Below are 8543 nucleotides of genomic sequence, written 5' to 3'. Positions count from 1 at the left end.
AATAATTAAATAATTAAAAATTAAACTTATTAATGCAAAACTTATATAAAGAATTTACAATAAACAAAAAATAATGAATTTTAATTTATACGTTTTATAAATTTATTAAAAAAAAAAAGTGGCTAACAAATAATAATAAAAAAATAAAAAAATTGAATGTGTACAAGAACTCGAATTCTTGTTCATGAACCTGGATTCTAATAAGAGCATGTGACTGAACAATAATCTCTGTTTCACATCGGAGATTCTTATAAAACCCCAAGATGAACCTTAACAAAAACATTATATAACTAACTCAAGGGTCATTTACTAAACACTTACTCGGTAAGTGCTTAATGCATAAATTTTTCCATCGGATGAACATGAGAAGAGCCAAGAATCTTACCGGGTAAGAGCGATGAGAAGGATGGAGAGTCTTACCAAGTAAGTGGGGATGATGACTCTTACTCGGGTAAGCGCTTACCTAATAAATTGTTGCATTCGATATGCTTTGATGTACTAAAATTTTATGCATCTAAATAAATTATGGTGTTCACTCCTATTAGTAAGCATTTACTGGGTAAGCATTTGGGTAAACGGCCCCTCACTCAATTAACGTTAAACTTTACTACTCCTATTTGCAATATTATCTCACAACACCGTTTTCTTAGGCTTAGGAAAAAAAAGGGAAACTATAAAATAATGGATATTAATTATTAAGTGATAGTTTAATATATTAAGTAATTATTAAGTTTATAATTTAATTATTTTATGATTTTAAATTAAATATTATATTTAGATAATAAAAATTAAATTTAATAAAAACAAAAATATGACTTACTTTATTATAATTTTCGTCAACGAAACTTAAACATACATATATATATTTTTATAATATAAAACATATACAAAATTAAATTTCGTTAGTAAAAATTAAAAAAAAAAACATAACTAATAGTTTTATGACAAGATAGTAACATAAAATCGAATACAATAATATAGATTAATAGAGAAAATGATAAGAATGCTAATATTAAATTTTGAAATGTATTAACTGAACATTTGTGGGACGAGTATGTTAACTTGGAAAACTGGTGTATATATATATAAAGAGAGAGAGAGAGAGAGTTTGGTTAAATACTAACCAAGATTTTTGTGTTAACTTTGTTAACCAATCTTGGCCATTAATTTTACAATAAAGGGTTGTGATTAATCATGATAAAAAAATTAAATTTTTAAATTTACAATTTCAAAGATTATATGTGAACAAAGGGGAAAAGGGTATTTAGTTAATTTTCTTTTTTATGTAACTCCCATATTATTAATTAAGAGTTACAAAATTAAAAAATCTCATTATTTTTATTAATGTATTTTTGTCAATGTAAGAACCATATGAACACACATACACACACACACACACACACATATATATATATATATATATATATGTGAACCATTGTGTCAAATATGAACAAAAATTGACATATATATAAACTTGGACTGTATAGCATTTATTAACACAATATAAATATAATAAAAATAGTTATTACACGAAAGTAAATAAATAAATAAATAGGTATGAACACAATATGAACAGTTTGTGAACAATAATTCATTCATTATGAACACATTCATGAGCAAGCCAATGTTGAGATATGCAGCTAGTGTACATATGAACAACAATATGAACAATTTGTGAACAATAGTTCATTCATTATGAACACATTCAGGAGCAAGCCAATGTTGAAATATGCAGCTAGTGTACATATGAACACAATATTATTTTCATTCTCATTGTTGTCGATCTGTTTTCCAATAGGTTTATCCATATTACTCGGACGATATCGAAATCTTTACAATCGGAAATTCTTTAACAATTACAAAATTAATATCATTATAGATAGAATAAATCGGAATTACAAAACATGAACACATATAAAAAAATATCAATATTACATAATCATCAATTATTGAGATTTTTAGATTTGTAACTCCCAATTAATGATTTGGGAGTTACATAGTTGACAAATTACTTAATTACTCTTGTCATTAATATATGAGTCATATGTGAACCTAAAGAAAAGATGGAATATTGTTATATTTTAGAATTAAAAATATCTCTTTATTTTATTTCTATGATAAATGATCATATATAGACGACCTCTTTATCATTTGGTTAAGATATATCAAATTCCACCAAGTATATAATCCAATGGAATTTCGAAATGAAGATATTTTTATTTGAAAATTATTTGCTTTGAAATGTAATATATTAATTAAAAATTGTCATTTTAATGTTGTCCATGTTATATTTAAATAATTTTTTTAGATCAAGTAATAATTATTTATTGATTATAAAAATTAATTACACATTATAAATAATTCTGTTTTGACAAAATAGTATAATAATAAATAAATATATTATTTTATTATTATTGTTATAATATTAATCATGTTTTTTAGTGTTCATCTTACCCACGATGTTTTATGTTTAGTGGTTGGGTTGGAGATCGTCTTGTCATTACCTTTGAGTCCTTCACATCACCACCACAGAGTCACCGTTGGTGTCACTATTACCACCACAAGTCGTTTTCACCCAGCCACAAGGATGCACAAAAATCCGACTAACCCGGCCAATCTAACCCAGAATAATTCAGTCTAAGTCCATCTAATAACTAACCGAGTTGTAAAATTTCTAAACATAGGTACTGGGGAAGAAATTGTGTTAAACCAATTTGAACCCGACCCAACCTGATATAACTTTATATCTCATCTTATATGTTATATGCATATGATATTTGTTCGAATGTTCCCACTTCCTTCCTAAGCTAAATACCTATATCTATCCTGAGAGGTTTGATAATTATAACTATTGTCATATTAAGATATTCCGTTAGTTGTAATTTTCGAGGGCTTTAGTCCCTTTTACGAACCTCATTTTTGTTTATGTGTATAATTATATTATGGTTTTTAAATATTTTTACGATATAATGTTGCATCCATTATAAGAGCAAAACAAAAATACACTGAAGACATATTTCAGATCAACACAACTTTACAAGTTACAACCACGTATACAAAACATGAGTGCACACTGGTCTCCAAAGACCATGGCGTCTGTGTTTTACGACCCGATCAATCCAATCCATGGGGATACGTTGTAAAAAACAGTGGGTTGAGATTTTTCAAACCGCACTAGTTGGTTTTGGTTGTTCAAACGTCTTCAAATCGACCAACCCAACACATACGTAGCCCTACCAGCCACCTTGCTTCGATATATTTGGTTCTCATAAGATTTATGCAAAAAGTTGTAATTATATAAAACGAGCAAACTTTCTTCATTTTGAAAACTCGGCATTGTTTTTGGGCAAAATTGTTCTTATATTTAAAACGTAAGTCTCTCTAATGCTTGATGTCAAGCTAAATGTCCGTTTTAACTCATTTATATATGCGAGACTCGTGATTATATTTATTTCAAGAATATATGATCGATTAGACATATAGTAGTGGTTTAATGATAAAAAAGTGACTTATTCAGTAAGATTCAAAAGATAAACTTTATACAGAAAACCATGTTTTTTTTCCCAAACATGTCCCTCTCAGCTAAAACACACACACTCATTCCATCAATTTTAACAAGCCCTTCTAAACAAAGATCTTCATAATCTATACAGAGAGATTAATATAAAATGACAATTTTACCCATATAATACTGATCAAAAAACCAACTAAAACAACCCATTTATCCTTTTAACATATATAGAACAAGAGAAAAAAACATGTAACTTTCAAAGATTAGGTCTGTGTCTTTGAAAATTTTGTGTCAACACACCGACACTTGTTGTCATTATCATCTCGGTCTTGTCTTTGTTTACTTAGTTTTTATATATCCGTTGTATTTTTCGATACAAATTTCGTGAAATCTCTTTTCGTTATATTAAAACAAAAGACATTTTTTTTCAATAACAGTCGTCCTCAATTATCGTCCTGGAAAATAATAGTATTACACAAGTGGTAAGAAAGAGATTGTAGGACTTCAAATTTTCCACGAATTCCGATTATAATATTGAATAAATATTTATAGTTTCAAGTTTAAACGAGAATAATATTCAAATAAGAAAATACGAAAACGATCAAATCATATTTGGTTTGGTTGTTCTCGTGTTCTCTTATTTTGACATTGTTCTTGCGCATTTGGTCCTCCCTCAATATTTTATACACAGCAAATGCAATAAATAAACTCACACACCCTATTCACATTTGATGAGGTTTGAACTGACCTCTTAAAAGGCTAAAGACTCGGATACTGTTACGCTAAAGACCCTTTTGGTTAGGATCATTTTTCCAATGCAAATTTCTTGAATTCTTTTTCCTTCATAATATTATAACCAATACACATCCCAATAGATCATACTACAATAAAATTGATTTCATAGTACGCCTAAAATGTAGAAGCGTCCTACAAAAATACTTTATAAGACTTAAGTTCACTTATATGATTAAACCAAAAACCGTCCTTGTAAAAGTGTTACAATAGGTTTATAGGACGTTTTTAGGTGTTTAACAAGTTTTTAGGATGTTTTTAAAATAAAGTTTTGTATTAATTATTTTATACGACTCTATTTGAAAAAGTATTCTATAAAAATGGGTTTATATGATATTTCTCAAAAGTATCATGTTAATAGCTAATAACACACTTTATTTTAAAAACATTTTAAAAAACATGTTAAAACGCCTAAAAGCAACCTATAAACCTATTGTAACGCTTTTTTAGACAGAACGCGTTATAATTTGGTCCTACAAACCTAAGTTTTATGAAGTATTCTATTAGAACGCTTAAAAAATTTAACCGTCCTATAAAGTCAATTTTGTTGTAATTTCAACTCATTGATCTTTAACACAAATTTTCCAATATTCAATATTATAACCCAAACATGTTACTATTTTTATGCATTTTAAATTAGGGATGGGAATGGACCCCGACCCGTCGGGTAACCCGGTCCACCCGCCCCGGTCGGGGACGGGGATTCCCCGAAAAATCGGGTCTCGGGGACGGGGACGGGGATCCCCGCTTGGCACAAGCCGGGGACGGGGACGGGGACGGGTATAGCACTCCCCGCCCCGCCCCGTACCCGTTTTTTATATATATATTTTTTATGAATTTGGGCTTTGGGCTTTGGGCTGTGAAATAAAAAAAGTAAATGCATCTTCTCCTTCCTCCAGTCCAGTCCATGAGTACGAATTCACAATTTCAATTTCCTAATCCTATTTCTTCCCGGTTCCCGCATCCTTCCTCCTCATTAATCATCTACCATTTTATACTACCACTTTGATAATGATTGTTATATATGTTCCTTGATTTGTGAACTAATGTTTACCTTAACTAGAGTTTTACCACTTTGGTAGTAGGTTTCCATTAATCATCTACCATTTTATACTACCACGTTAATTGTTATATATGTTCCTTGATTTGGATCCAAATTAATACATTATTGTGGCTGGTCTGCTTTCTTTTACAAATTAGGTTTTTATACAAATTAGGTTCTTGTTGACACTTGATATCATGTGCCTACAGCAGCAGCAACCCTTCAAATTGCAATCACAATTTGGTCTTGTTTAAGTCTTATATTACTCGATGTAATTTTAGTACGTTTGACGTTAACTTTGATAATATTAGTTTAAACTTTTTGGTCTTGTTTAAGTCTTATATTAATATTAGTGTATTTCAATAATTTTTTGTTTTTAAAAAAAATCCCCGTTTCCCCGTTGGGGATCCCCGTTCCCCGTTGGGGACGGGGATGGGGATGTGATCATAATCCCCGGCGGGGATGGGGACGGGGACGGGGACACATACGGGGGATCGGGGACGGGGACGGGTATTGAGGTCCCCGCCCCATCCCCGCCCCATTGCCATCCCTATTTTAAATACGTCATCTTTTACTCTTTGCGTCTCAAATTAAGCGTCCACATTACTATTTTAGTTTGTCCTAAAACAAGTGTCCACTTTTAAAAGTAACTTCATAATTTCCCATTTTACCCTTGATTATGAGATGGATAAAATTTCTCTCTATATTATCAAAGATAAAAGTGTAATAATTACATATTTCTAAAACTGAGTACCACTTTCATAGCAGAACAGTAGAAATCATATCTTAATTTATTTTTGTTGTAAATGAAAATAAGAACAAATTAACCACAAGGATGGTGTCTGATTGGTTTGAGCTTGACTCCAAAGGTTAAAAGTACTAGAAGGTTTCAGATTCAAATCCAAGGAGAAATAAAAATCCTCTTGTGGCCACGGATGTTCAAATGCGATGACTTCGGGTTATCTGCAAATCAGGTGGTCACCCTGGTATTAGTCAGCTCGCATAACGGATTGGATATATTCAGGTTAATAAAAAAAAACAAATTTAAGAAAAATACAAAAACCCTTTGAGTGTGTGGAAACCTAGAAAAGGGTAAGGGAACAAACATTATTGAGGAGGATAGATTTGGGAAGAATTTTGTGTTACATAAAACAATCTTCTACTCCATTCAAAGGGTCCCCATCCTATAAAAGCCTAACCACAAATCTTCATCACTTGGTTTGAGAATCTTGACTTTTATACCCTTCAACATCTCTTCTTTTTATACTACTTTTTTTTGTTTGGATATTTGACTCATAATTACTTAATTAATGCTCCAAAATCTCTTCAAAATCTTCTAATCCAATCATAAATCCTGATGGGTGTTTGGGATTGCTTATTTGAAACAGCTTATGTTTTTCTACAAAAGCACTTATCAACTTATTATAAGTCAGAAGAGTTTAACTTCTTCAAAAACTTCTTATCACATATAAGTTGTTTATCCAGACACTCAAAAATATTTATTACTGGTACTACACCGGAATAAGTCAATAAGTTGTTTTTATAAGTAATCTCGAACACCCCCTCAAAACAAAAAAAGGGAAACCAAATTATTCTTTCTTTAATTCATGTATTTTTCTTTTAAAAACCGATAAATTTGACGTAATCAAATACGAATCTTGTATATTGTGATAGTTACGAGAATTTTAGTTTTAAAGTCTTGTTTCACGTGATTTTTTTCTCATTTAAGGTTAATATTTAATGTATTGATTAACATATATTTGTTCCACAATATCTTTGTTTCATGTGTATTCGGTTCATCATACGTGTATTTTTTGTTTCACAAACACGTTAAAAAGTTTCATATTGTGAAACAAATATATGTTAATAAATACCATAAATTTCAATTGTAATTGAATTTTTTTTATATAAAATAACACATAAATGTATGATGTATATGTTTTAAGGTTTCTCATAGTTTTTTATGCTCTCGAATGATTAACCCCTAAATGGCAATATCTATCTAGCTGAATGGTTGAGAGGCCTTTGGAATTGTCACCCTATATAAGGTATCGAGTCCACTGCTATAAAGTTGTGCATCACCAACGAATTATCGAGGATTAATAGACGACTTCGTAAACCCAAAGAATGTCAACGAATCGAAAACGATAGTCGTTGGTAATTTGTATTTATTGACAGACTAGCTACGATTTTTTTACATCAAGTAAACCATCGGGATCTTACAGATTACGTAAGATTTAGTTGTTTTTGGCTTTTCATTTCTAAATTTATGTTAATGAGTTCTAGGCGAATGATCGTGTGACAAGAAGGATTAAGATGAGAAGCGTAATAAATGATCTGAACCTTTGATCACGTTTAATCTCAAACACACTCATGAATCGTGCTTGACATGGAGATTGATCTGATCCATCTCATCTCGGTGCATCACATCCTAATGTGCATCCAATGGTGGAGATCTCTTCTTACGCTTTTCATTTTAACTCTACTTCTCGCTGAAACCCAACCCATGGATTCTAATGGTCATATTTGTTCTAAATGGATTAATCAGTTTTAGTGGGTCATATTTGGTCAAAATGTGTGTAATCAATGTTAGTGGGATTTGATGGGTCATAATCAGTCTTTGGTGGGAGTTCCATTGGATCATTATCGGTGTTGCTAATATTAAATTTTAGACGAATTTTCCACATATTATTTAAAAATATTTTAATTAATATATTGGAAATTTGTTGATAAATGTTAAAGCAAAATCAAACATAAAGAATATCCGACTTTCAAATATTTCAATATTGTCAAACATACACAATATGAAATCAAATCAAATGACATATAATAAGATCTTAATATAAATATATATATATATATAGAGAGAGAGAGAGAGAGAGAGATAGTTTGTTTCAAATACAATCCATCGCATTTGTACAACCAATACAACCCAATAAATTGAGATATTTACGGAAATGATGAGAGTTTATTTATTATGATTTGAATATCAATGAAAAATGAATATGGTTCATTAATTATGATCAATACTTTATATTAGGAAACAATCAAAACTTCTATAAAATCACATATTAATCAAATGAAATGAACGGTTGAGATTGAGTTGTATTGGTTACACAAATGTCAATGGTTGTATAATAATCAACCTCTCTCTCTCTCTCTCTCTCTCTCTATATATATATATATATATATATATAT

The sequence above is a fragment of the Cynara cardunculus genome (assembly GCF_001531365.2).
Source record: "Cynara cardunculus var. scolymus isolate 2C chromosome LG 16, CcrdV1, whole genome shotgun sequence".
NCBI classification, from domain to species: Eukaryota; Viridiplantae; Streptophyta; class Magnoliopsida; order Asterales; family Asteraceae; genus Cynara; species Cynara cardunculus.
The sequence above is the reverse complement of the archived record's forward strand: the minus strand, read 5'-3'. Positions refer to the sequence as shown.